Below are 14,010 nucleotides of genomic sequence, written 5' to 3'. Positions count from 1 at the left end.
CTAGTGATTAACAAATTGTGAATTATGTATTTGTACGGTTACTCAATGGCTATTAGGCTCTGGATGTATGAGAACCTTAAACTTAATATGGTTTTTGGAATTCCCTCACGACACATACACTAACGGTGTTTGGGTTGTGTGTGAAGTCTCTTTACTTTTTGGTCTGAATCTAGTCACGTCTTTCTACTGTGTATTCTTTTTTACCCTTATTTAGTACTTTGTAATTCATTAAGTTTGTAACCACTTTGTTCTGTTGGACTCTGAGATCACTCTGGTTTCCTTTTCAAACTAGAAACACATAGGTTTAAATTTATCATATCACTTTCCACCTATGTGGTTATGGTAGTGGTACAAGGAGATAGATGCTAACGCAGACTTGGGGTATATGTTTTTGTTTGTAGCTCTGATGAAGGTGTAGGTCCATAATCATGAGCGACGAAACATGAGTTGGCTACATTGAATGTTTGGAATATGACTCTTGTGTATATCCGATATGCCTGAAGAAAACGGAGACTACGAATAAAATAACAATTCCAAAATCACAAACTTTTGAAATGTCTACACTGCTAGGGTTGCTCAGGGGGCTTTCTGATGCTCAAATAAGGAGCATTGGCTTCTCTAGAGAATTGAAAGTGGCCCTTCCGTACTCTCTAGAGCACCATGTACTGAATTTTGTGTTTAATATTTATGTGGTACATCTGGATTGCGCCTCTCCATATTTGGCTGCTTATTGTACTTATTCTAATTGTAAAGAAAGCTAAGCACTCCTCTCCCAAATTAATGTCACTAGCACATCTGGACTTAAAATGCAAACATATTTCAGACTAAACCCCAGACTTCAATAGAGGTAATAAAATTAATTATTTATTATTTAATAGCTGCTATTATTTTCATAGTAAAACTGCTACATAACTGTTTCTAACATATAAAACATGTGTTTGTTTAATCCAGATATAAAAGGCACTCCAGTTATTTTCTTCTACCAATCACAACTTCTCTGCAAGTAAAATATTTTGCTCATGGCGTTTTGAATTGATTGTTTTTTTTTATTTTATTTTTTACCAAAAATAACATTCATAATCGGTGTGTATAACATTCAGAGCAATGCCACCGACGGAAAGTGGAAACGAATAGCTGATCTAACTTTACAAGTGTAGCTGTAGTATTAAACGACAATTCCAAAACTCATTTACATTTTTTTTAAAGGTTTGCCTTGCTTATTGGACTATTTCAAATAACTGTAAAAATACTTGAAGAAAGAGGCATGACGTTTTGAAGTTACAAGATCACACATTTTAGCTTGTTTTTTTCACAGTCTATTGAATAACTCAAATAATCAAGGGAAATCATGTTTCATTGCAATGTGAAAAATGCAAAAATGCGCTTTTTTTGACCAGAGATAGGACCTGTCATCCACACCTAACAATTAAGTTGCAGCAGTGCTCAGTAACACTGCACGTTGTAATATACTTCTCTTTAACTTTCAAGGTGCACATCTACAACCACTTCAGCTAATTTCTATCATGCCGACTATAAATCAGTGTGCTTCAGAAGTGAGACCCTCTCCACTTCACTAATAGGATCAACTGTGAAATTATAGTTCCTACTCTGACTTACTCAGGTAATTGAAGAATTTCCAAGCTACTGAAATATATAATAATGCGTACACTGATGTTTCTTAGTACTACCTTAATTTTATTGTGTTTAAGAAATAAACCACCTCAGGTAACCTGGCACAACGCAGAGGAAACACCTAGGCCTCATTTTAAACATGTTAATGGGATGTCACAGGATAAACCGGGGTTATCACCAGGACATGGATTGCAATGTGTGCACAAATGTTACACAGACATGCTGTTTTCCCCTCATATTAATATCTGGTACTATTGGTACAGAAAAAAACAATATTTGAATTTTTCAGCTTGGACTAGGAAAAACATGATGTGGTACTACAATATTGTGTTATTCCTAGTTCATCCTGCTGAGCTCTGCAGTAGTGACATTTCCTCCGGCAGCACTAGCTCATGGTATTCAATCTTCAGATCTTGTAAATCAGCCATAGGATCTTTCCAATGACAGATTCGTTGGTGAGACGATGGTATCTGTAGTGACCATTTCTTTGTGCGGATTCCCTTGCCAGTGGTGCTGTGCTGTATATATAACTTTCCGACTTACCTTTTCACAATTGTTTACAGATTTCAAGACAGTAGTGATTAGCAGTGATTAGAGATGCAGATGGCGATATTAATAATGACATAATTGCTGATGGCATAATAGGTGTATTCAATACTCTAAGCAATGATGTAATCATTAATAATTAATTTGGGCTGTTATTGGCATGTGTTTTGCAATCAGAAGAGAGCTGTGAGCGACGGTAACATTACACATCTTCCTTACTTATTTGCATTATATGAATTTCCTGGGTTTAGCAAGTTACATTTATTCAGGTTCTGTGAATGTTCTGTGAAGGCAGTCTTAACTTCACATTAAGTGCATTAATCTTTATTGTACAGGTTATTGAAAAAAATCTCAATTTTTTATAGACATATTTAAAAAGAATGGAAAGGTGCACTTGCTTGCTTGCAGGATTACCAGGACTTGACAAATGCTCACCGGCTTCCCCAGTAAACTCTACACTCAGAGGACTCACTGAAATCGGAGAGAAAACTGCAGCCTGCTTCAGACAGGGAGCCTTTTCTAGAGGTTTCCATGAAGAAAGAAAGAAAAATACTGGTAACCATAAAACATCATCATAAATAACGGATTTATATCTTTCTGAATTACTAATCTCACCTTTATCCTATAACTACCAGCATGGCACCCTCTTTTCTCAAACATTTCTCAAAGAATTACTGCAGAAAAAGAATTAAACATTAGCTTTGAGTAATCTTATGCGCTCCCTGGTCTGCATTCTGCCATGCATTATATGCATTTACACATATTTAGTTTGAAGAATTTCAACAAGAGTTATGAACAATCATTATCTCGCTAGTTCTTCTATTATGGAAATCACATTCCTTCACCAACCTTCTAGTCTTTGAGTTGTAATGTAGTGATAATTGTGCTAAGGTTCCAATCTACTACTATGACAATGCACACTTTCTTTCTTTCATCTTTACTCGGCATCAGAGCAGGATAAACCATAAACGCATGTGTATCGTATATACATTAAAAAAAACAAAAAAATTCCAAATTTGAAGGCATGTAACGCTGCATTACATCACAAATAAATTGTCATGTATATCATGTATGTATGAAAGCAGAATGAAATTATCTAACACAAAATACATGTGAAGCTGCATTACATCACAGACAAAACTACTAGGATTACTACTACCTAAAATATACGAATTCCAAATGTGTCAAGCTTTTCTTTTTAACTATAGCATAGACAAAACACCTGACAACAGCATTGCATACAGTAACAACATTTAAATCGATGTACGACAATGGCTCCCAATAGTTGAACAACTTTTCTTTTAAAAATATTGGTTATGAAATGTGTAAACAGAATAACATTTTCAGAAAAGTGCTTAGTACAATGTTGATTGAGTGGATCTCTTGTCACAGGGGCATATCAAGTTGTTGAGACCTCAACATCCCCTTTTCAGGAAAGCAATCAAAATGGTGGATTTTACCTTGATAGAATTGATTAAAATATATCCGTTGTATGTGTAAGAAATTGGGTTACTGGTTGAGGGAGGTGAACCCCTTCTCAAACAGCTACCATAATTATTCTCAGGGTGAAGTCACAAGTAAAACCTAAATTAACCTGTGCTCAATCCTCAGGCAGCTTGGCATATAGCAGTCAGGCTTAAGCCAGAAGCAATGTGTAAAGTATTTGTGCAACACTTTAAACAGTAACACAGTGAAAGCACACCACAAAAGGAGCTCACAAAGGTAATAAAAAATAGAGTAATTTAAAAAAAATAAAACAGGACCAAATGACAAACATCCAATTAGTAGAACAGGAAACATTGAATTTCAAAGTTTTTAGAAAGAGTAGCAGCAACAGGCGTAAAGCACCAACTACGGGTATCTGGTCGCACCAGACAGGGACAAAGTCTCAAGCTCAGGCTGACCACGCTGGAGTGCAGGCCAACTGTAGGGAACCAATTATGCCTTCTGAACAGAGTACCTTAAATTCTCGGTGTCTGAGCATTGCGTTGATCCACTTCAAAGATGCGTCATGCAGCCGAAGCAATGTGTCTGTTCCCAGATGCAGCGAGGCTGCGGTGCAAGGTCCTGTTCCATCAATGTAGATAATCTCGTTGACGGGTCTTGTGATGCAAAGTCTGGCATGGGGGATGCGGTGCACAGTTGGGGTGATGCGCTGGTTCCGGAGAGATGCGAGGCTGCAATGTGTAGTCCGGAGTCATTGTCGAGGCTGCCGTCAATGAGAGGTGTGAGGTCCTGCACCGAGAGATGTGCCACGTAGTGGTGGTTCCAAAGATGATGCGGGCTGCAGCGGGGATGTAATTTTTTGCGATGAGTCCAATCCATGCAGCAGCAGAGATGCATCAGTTCTGCTTGGGGTTGTGCAGCAGAGGTGATGTGTCAGTTCCGGTGGGTCCACAGAGGCTGGGAAAACACTTTAAGACCACTTCCAAGAGTCCAGAACTGAGGTGGCACCACTTTGCAGGGCAGGCACACAGATGGCAGAGTCCAGGTGCAGATAGAAGGTGGTTATACGCCTGTTATGTCCCTGAGGCTTCAGATAAGGAGGCCAGGCAACTAACCCTTGGAGTCACTCTGGGTTTAAGAAATGCAGGTCCAGTCCTTCTCACCCAGGCGAGAGGGCAGCAGCAGCAGGTCAGCAGAGCAAAGTCCAGCAGAGTACAATCCAGCAGAGTGGCAGTCCTTAAGCATCACAGCAGTCCTTCTTCCTGGCAGAGTATGCACAGTCCAGATATGTACTGAAGAGTTGAAGTTTGAGGTCCACTATTTATTCCCAGTTGTGCCTTTGAAGAGTGTGAGAAGCTTCTAGAGGCATACCTTTGAAGTGCACAAATGACTTGCCTTCCCTGTCCTGAATCCAGACTATCTACAGGGGGTATACTGCCCTTTATGCGGACACAGGACACATCCTATTCAGTTGTAAGTGAGGCTATGCCCAGCTCATCCCGCACATCCCAAGAGCGGTGGCCCATCCAGTCACACTGAAGCTCCCATGGCATGTGGCTGTCCAGGAGGAACACAGAAAGCCCAGCTGCCAATTACACCCAGTCATGTGACCAGAGACAGGCTGCAGGCACCCAATGGCTAAGGTAAGAAAATGCCAACTTTCTGAAAGTTACATTTTCAGAATTATAATTTAAAATCAGACTTCACAATAAGTTAGGATTTTAAATTAGCATTCCAGAGACACCAAACATGGACTGATAATCTTTTTCCATTTGGAAAATATAGTAAGGCAACTCCAATGTTATCCTATGGGATAGATAAGCCTTGCAATAGTGAAAAACAAATTTAAGAGTTTCTCACTGCCAGAGCATGTACAACTTAAAAGCACATATCCTGCTTTTTAAATCCATTGCACCTTCCCTCTCCACTATCCAGGGCCTACTCTAGGCTCTGCTGACCGATATGTATTGAAAAGGAAGGTTTGGGCCCGGCAAAATGTTTTTTTGCCAGGCCAAAAGGATAGTTTAAAACTACACACAAAGGTGCTGCAATGGCAGATCCGAGACATGTTTAAAGGGCTACTTAAGGGGGTGGCACATCTGTGCTGCAGGCCGACTAATAGCATCTAATTTACAAGCCCTGGGTAGATGTGGTACCACCTTACTAGGGACTTACAAGTAGAATAAATATGCCAATTAGGGCTAAGCCAATTTTACTGTTTTTAGATGAGAGAGCACAAGCATTTTATCATTGGTTAGCAGTGGTAAAGTGTGCAGAATATTAATGTCAGCAAAAACAAGATCGGAAAAAAGAAAGAAGAATGGAGACAAAATGTTGGGGGTGATTCCACCTTAAGACTGAAAGGTCTAACACTGTGCATTAGAGACCAGATTTAAATTACTTTGTGTCCTTAAGTACTTGCAAGTTGACAAATACCTCACTAAGGTAATTTAATTATGGTCTCTCAAATATCCTTTGTGTGCACTCAAGCAATTGGAGAGATGTTTTAATTCCTTGTTAGAGAACAGCACTATGTTTTCCAATGTCTTTTAAAGGTCCCATTCTGGGCAATCAAATCCCTTTAAAATATCTCTAATATTTGCTGTCCAATGAATTTTAAAGCACATGATCCAACACTAAGCAATCTTCAGGAATTGTTTTAGTAAACCGCATCTCAGTTTTGGACCAAAAAGAATGCCAGAGTTGCAGTGGTTTTCTATCTATTATATCCTTTAGGAGGGGGAGTCCTAATTCAATGTGAATATCCGTCTCTGAGACTGAACGTGGAACTGTGAGAAGTCATCCCAAAAGTGCATTCTTTTACCTTTGTAAAGATGATTTGCCCCTTCCCCCATACATGCTCCATACTTTTTTAGAACCACAGAGTGAGCATTTCTTTAACCCCTTTGCTGCCAGGCCTTTTCCCCCTCAGGTGGCAGGCCTCTTTTTTGGCTATTTGAGGCAGGGCGCGCTTAGGCCCTCATAATGTTTTTGTCCACATAAGCTACCCACACCAAATTTGAGTCCTTTTTTTCCCAACATCCTAGGGATTCTAAAGGTACCCAGACTTTGTGAGTTCCCCTGGGGGAGACCAAGAAATTAGCCAAAATACAGTGAAAAGTTTTTTTTTTTTAAACAATTGGAAAAAAGGGCTGCAGAAGAAGGCTTGTGGTTTTTCCCTGAAATTGGCATCAACAAAGGGTTTGCAGTGCTAAAATCACCAGCTTCCCAGCTTTCAGGAACAGGCAGACTTGAATCAGAAAACCCAATTTGTCAACACAATTTTGGCATTTTACTGGGACATACCCAATTTTTATGATTTTTTGTGCTTTCAGCCTCCTTCCAGTCAGTGACAGAAATGGGTGTTAAACCAATGCTGGGTACCAGAAACCTAAACATTTCTGAAAAGTAGACAAAATTCTGAATTCAGCAATGAGTAATGTGTGTAGATCCTACAAGGGTTTCCTACAGAAAATGACAACTGAAATAAAAAAATATTGAAATTGAGGTAAAAAAACAGCAATTTTTCTCTACGTTTCACTCTGTAACTTTTTCCTGCAATGTCAGATTTTTTAAAGCAATATACCGTTACGTCTGCTGGACTCTTCTGGTTGTGGGGATATATGGGGCTTGTAGGTTCATCAAGAACCCTAGATACCCAGAGACAATAAATGAGCTGCACCTTTCAGTGGGTTTTCATTCTATACCGGATGTACAACAATTCATTTGCTGAAATATAAAGAGTAAAAAATAGGTATCAAGGAAACCTCTGTATTTCCAAAATGGGCACAAGATAAGGTGTTGAGGAGCAGTGGTTATTTGCACATCTCTGAATTCTGGGGTGCCCATACTAGCATGTGAATTACAGGGCATTTCTCAAATAGACGTCTTTTTTACACACTGTCTTATATTCAGAAGGAAAAAATGTAGAGAAAGACAAGGGGCAATAACACTTGTTTTGGTATTCTATGTTCCCCCAAGTCTCCCGATAAAAATGGTACGTCACTTGTGTGGGTAGGCCTAGTGCCAGCTACAGGAAATACACCAAAACACAAAGTGGACACATCACATTTTCTCAAAGAAAACAGAGGTGTTTTTTGCAAAGTGCCTACGTGTGGATTTTGGCCTCTAGCTCAGCCGCTACCTAGGGAAACCTACCAAACCTGTGCATTTTTGAAAACTAGAGACCTAGGGGAATCCAAGATGGGGTGACTTGTAGGGTTCTCACCAGGTTCTGTTACCCAGAAACCTTTGCAAACCTCCAAATGTGGCTAAAAAAACACTTTTTCCTCACATTTCGGTGACAGAAAGTTGTGAAATCTGAGAGGAGCCACAAATTTCCTTCCACCCAGCGTTCCCCCAAGTCTCCCAATAAAAATGGTACCTCACTTGTGGGGGCAGGCCTAGCGCCCATGACAGGTAAAGCCCCAAAACACAACGTGGACACATCACATTTTCACAAAGAAAACAGAGCTGTTTTTTGCAAAGTGCCTACCTGTGGATTTTGGCCTCTAGCTCAGCCGCCACCTAGGGAAACCTACCAAACCTGTGCATTTTTGAAAACTAGAGACCTAGGGGAATCCAAGACGGGGTGACTTGTGGGGCTCTCACCAGGTTCTGTTATCCAGAATCCTTTGCAAACCTCAAAATGTGACTACAAAAACACGTTTTCCTCACATTTCGGTGACAGAAAGTTCTGGAATCTGAGAGGAGCTGCAAATTTCCTTCCACCCAGTGTTCCCCCAAAGTCTCCCGATAAAAATGGTACCTCACTTGTGGGGGGGTATGCCTAGCGCCCAGGACAGGAAAAGCCCCAAAACACAACATGGACACATCAGATTTTCACAAAGAAAACAGAGGTGTTTTTTGTGAAGTGCCTACCTGTGGATTTTGGCGTCTAGCTCAGCCGCCACCTAGGGAAACCTACCAAACCTGTGCATTTTTGAAAACTAGAGACCTAGAGGAATCCAAGACGGGGTGACTTGTGGGGCTCTCACCAGGTTCTGTTACCCAGAATCCTTTGCAAATCTCAAAATGTGGCAAAAAAACACTTTTTTCTCACATTTCGGTGACAGAAAGTTCTGGAATCTGAGAGAAGCCACAAATTTCCTTCCACCCAGCGTTCCCCCAGTCTCCCGATAAAAATGGTACCTCACTTGTGTGGGTAGCCCTAGTGCACACGACAGGAAATGCCCCAAAACACAAAGTGGACACACATTTTCTCAAAGAAAACAGAGGTGTTTTTTGCAAAGTGCCTACCTGTGGATTTTGGCCTCTAGCTCAGCCGCCACCTAGGGAAACCTACCAAAGCTGTGCATTTGTGAAAACTAGAGACCTAGGGGAGTCCAAGACGGGGTGACTTGTAGGGCTCTCACCAGGTTCTGTTACCCAGATTCCTGTGCAAACCTCAAAATGTGGCTAAAAAAACACTTTTTCCTCACATTTTGGTGACAGAAAGTTGTGGAATCTGAGAGGAGCCACAAATTTCCTTCCACCCAGTGTTCCCCAAAGTCTCCCGATAAAAATGGTACATCACTTGTGGGGGGTAGGCCTAGCGCCCAGGACAGGAAAAGCCCCAAAACACAACGTGGACACATCAGATTTTCACAAAGAAAACAGAGGTGTTTTTTGCAAAGTGCCTACCTGTGGATTTTGGGCTCTAGCTCAGCCGCTACCTAGGGAAACCTACCAAACCTGTGCATTTTTGAAAACTAGAGACCTTTGGGAATCCAAGACGGGGTGACTTGTGGGGCTCTCACCAGGTTCTGTTACCCAGAATCCTTTGCAAACCTCAAAATGTGACTACAAAAACACTTTTTCCTCACATTTCGGTGACAGAAATTTCTGGAATCTGAGAGGAGCCACAAATTTCCTATCACCCAGCGTTCCCCCAAGTCTCCTGATAAAAATGGTACCTCACTTTTGTGGGTAGGCCAAGTGTTTGTGACAGGGAAGAGCCAAAAACAAGTTGAAATTGAGGGGGAACCAAAGTGGGTCCAAAAAGGCAGTTTGAAAAAAGACATTTTTAGGCTGACAAGTGCAGCAGAAATGTTATCAGTATAGATGAGACAATGCTGGGTGGTAGGAATTTTGTGGATTCCTGCGGATTCCGGATGGTTCCATCACAGAAATGTGGGAAAAATGTGTGATTTCCACCAAAGTTGCAGGTTTACAGGGCATTGTGGGTAAGGAAATGGTGCGGGGTGCATGTCAAGCACCCCACCCTGGAATCAACTAGATGTTCAGTTTTCAGATGAGTGTAGGTCTTGTGGATTTTTCCACATGGCAGCTTCCCAGAGTAAAAGAAAAGTGCAGCTCTCACCATTCCAAGTGGGACGATTTTGAGAGTTACCAAGTTCTCATGGCCCAAATGTAAAACAAAAACCAAAAATAATCAAAGTCCTCTTGCTTGCCATGGGATAAGATGTTTTAGTGTGCGGGGGAGAGCTGAATGACTGTTAGCCCCTTCAGTATGGGTGGGGGCATAACCAGGCACATACTGGTTGTTAGCCACCACCCCACTATTTTCTTTTATTGTTTTTATTCCCTGGCATCTAGTAGACTTTCTGACCCCCCCGGGGTGTGGATCGGGGGTAATTGCCCAATCTGCCCACTGGTAGGCAGAACAACTTTGGCCCCAGTTATTTGGGGTGGGGGTATGGCCATACCCCGACCTCTTATTTTGAAAAAACAATCTTCCCTGGTCTCTGGTGGGCTTTCTGCCCCCTTGGGGGCAGATGGGCCTTCCAAAAATAGGCCAATCTGCCCCAAGGGGGGCAGTTATGGCCAACAGTAATGTGCCCCCATCGGGAGCGACCCTTGCCCAAGGGGCTGCCCCCCCAAAGCAAAACACACACATACACACACTCCAATCCGTGGTGTCTAGAGGTTTCTGCCCCCTTTGGGGCATATTGACCTAACAAAAATAGGCCGATCTGCCCCCAAGGGCTAAAAGTCATTTGCCCCCTTGGGGAGTGGCCCTTGCCCAAGGGGCCACTCCCCTTATGCGCAAGTAAAAAAAAAAAAATCCCTGGCAGAAATGGCCTAATAATAATTTGCCCCCCCGGGAGCAACCCTTGCCCAAGGGGTCACTCCCTAAACATAAAAAAAACAATAAATAAAATGATCCCTGGTGTCTAGTGGATTTCTGCCCCCGGGGGGAGCAGAAATGGCCTAAAAGTCATTTGCCCCCCTGGGGAGTGGCCCTTGCCCAAGGGGCCACTCCCCTTATGCGCAAGAACAAAAAAAAAAAATCCCTTGTGTCTAGTGGTTTCTGCCCCGCCTGGGGGCAGAAATGGCCTAATAATAATTTGCCCCAGGGGTCGCTCCCCAAACATAAAAAAAACAAAAAAACAATAAATACAATTTTCCCTGGTGTCTAGTGGATTTCTGCCCCCGGGGGGGGGGAGCAGAAATATCCAAGAACAAATTGACCCCCTGGGGAGCGGCCCTTGCCCAAGGGGCCGCTCCCCTTATTGGAAATAACAAAACAAAAAAAATTCCTTGGTGTCTAGTGGCATTTCTGCTGCCCGATCTCATCGCGATCGGGCAGCAGAAATGCTCAGAGAGACATGAAAGGAGAGGAAAGGCCTTTCCTCTCCTTTCATGCCTCTCTGCCCCCTCCACATGATCGGAGGAAAAATGCTTTTGCATTTCTCCTTCGATCGGCGCTGGAAGCTGAGCTTCCAGCGCCGGGGGAAGGCCTCTGATGAGGTCGCGTGCTGATGTCCTCAGACGCCACGGGAGGGTTACAGGGGGGTGGAGTGGAAGGGAAAGTGATTCCCCTTCCATCTCTGCCCAGGGGAAGGGGTGCTCGGCCAACGGGGGGAGCGCTAGCGCTCCTCCGGGGGCCCATAGCCAGACGAGGTGGTCTCGTCCTCGAGGACGAGATCACCCAGTCAAGGGCACACAAGCGGTTAATTGACTTAGAGTCAGATTTAGGCACTTGGTGCAGCGCCACTTTCCCTGCGCCCCATAACACCTGCCTACCACCACCAAGTGTGTATATAAAATGCGTTGCATCAAGGCACAGGTTAGGGGGCAATAGCGTAATTTCTCATGACACTTTTGATGTACTCTGCAGGAGTACCGCCAAAATATTGGTGCTACTCCTGCAGAGTACATAGGACCCCATTCTACAGAATGGAAGCCCCTTTTAATGCCTGCTCTTGAGCAGGCGTTAAAAGTGCTGTAAAAAATGGTGCAAGGAAATCTTCTGGATTTCCTTACGTCATTTTTCCACCTCCAATAACAGGGGAACGCCCTCTTTGCATACATTACGCCTGGCGCAGGCATAATGTAGCGCAAAGGGTTACAAAGTGGCGTAATGCATGCATTGCGCCACTCTGTAAATATGGCATGGGGATTTCGGCCTCGTTGGGCCACATTAACGCAAAATGTGGTGCAAGGTGGCGCTAAGGCATTATAAATATGCCCCTTAGTATCTAATTAGGTTACAGAACTAAATAACACTTCATTGTTTCTCAACATATTAGTGCAACTGATTTTCTTATGATGATTCAGCTATCATTAGAGGAAACGTGCAGACCCAACTAGCCGAAGCTCTGGATACTTGTGATCCTACCCCCTCTATTATAAAATGGACTGGTTTTTAATCTACATTCACTAATAGCAAAAAAAATGATTAATCCTTAGGTCTAACTCTTCCATGTACTCTGTAAAGGCATTAATAAGATTCTGTAAGACCATAATCTGCACACAAAAGTATTGCTACAATTCTGGGAGTATTGGTGCCAATTGATTTTCCTTCTACATCATTAATATAAAGAGATAGGAGAAACTGTGCAAGAACACATCCTTGATTCACCCCACTTCCTATCCTAAACAAATCGGTTAGTTCCCCTAAATCAAACCCTAGATGATAAGTTATTACACGTATGAGCTAGAAGGGAGATTATGGCCCTCATTACATCCCTGGCAGTAAATGCCGCCTACCACCGTGCTGACGGACGCCAACATACCGTGACCACGGTATTCCGCTACGGGTATTATGACCCACACTGAGAAATACGTCACAATACAGACACCCACACGAGTCCGCCAGACCAAAGGTCAGTGATAAACTGGCGATAGCAAAACCTACACCGTTACGCCAACAAGAATACGCCCACAGTATCATGACCCACGAATCACCCTGGCAGTCTTTCAACTGCAGTAAACCATTGGTGGTACATACCACAGCGATTTAACTACACACACATTTACAAAACACATCCACATTGGACAATTCAAACTACACACAACTGACACACATACACAGTACACTCACACCACTATAAAACACACACCCACATTACCCACAACCCTTTCAACAAAAGAAAAGATTGCCAACAGAGAGAGACACAAGCCAGGAGAACCCACTCAATCTGAGCCACAGAACACCATCAACCATACACCATCCACGCACCTCACAGCACACACCACAACACATCACCCCTCACATCACCCCACACATCCTCACACATATCACTCACACCACATCCATGGCACCCCAAAGACACCCCAGATTTTCAGAGGAGGAGCTAAGGGTCATGGTGGAGGAAATCATCAGGGTAGAGCCACAGCTATTCGGATCACAGGTGCAGCAGACGTCCATTGCAAGGAAGATGGAGCTATGGGGAAGGATCGTGGACAGGGTCAACGCCGTGGGACAGCATCCAAGAACAAGGGATAACATCAGGCAGAGGTGGAATGATCTACGGGGGAAGGTGCGTTCCGTGGTTGCAAGACACCAGGTAGCCGTACAGAGGGCTGGCAGTGAACCCCCACCTCCTCCCCCACAACTAACAACATAGGAGGAGCAAGTCTTGACAATAATGCATCCTGAGGGTCTGGCAGGAGTAGCAGGAGGACTGGACTCTGGTAAGTCAAATCTTTACTACTTTATCCCCCCCACCCTACCTGCATGCCATCACAACTTCCCACCCCTACCCTCACCCCCATCACTCCACCACCTCACACATACCCAACCATCACAACCCACCCATCCCAATACCAAGCCCTGCATGTAACACCAATGCATGGACCCCCAACACAGACCAGCATGGACACCCATCACCACAGCATGCCCAGTAGAGAGATTCACCCAGCCCACAAAATCACCACTCACACAAGGCCAAGCTGACAGGGAAATCACAATCATACAGAGAAACACACCCATGCACAAGATGGCACACGCAGATACACTAACATTGCATTTGCATCCCCACAGGACCTATACTCAACGTCAATGGAGAGGAGGTGCCAGCTACATCCAGTCCCCCTGAAGAGGCCCACAGTGACGACAGCAGCTCTGCACGCCTGGATCAGGATGACCAACCTGGCCCATCTGGGACCTCTGGACAGTCAGTTCCCCTGCCACAGTCC

Source organism: Pleurodeles waltl, chromosome 7, assembly GCF_031143425.1.
Source record: "Pleurodeles waltl isolate 20211129_DDA chromosome 7, aPleWal1.hap1.20221129, whole genome shotgun sequence".
NCBI classification, from domain to species: domain Eukaryota; kingdom Metazoa; phylum Chordata; class Amphibia; order Caudata; family Salamandridae; genus Pleurodeles; species Pleurodeles waltl.
Note: the sequence above shows the minus strand (reverse complement) of the source record.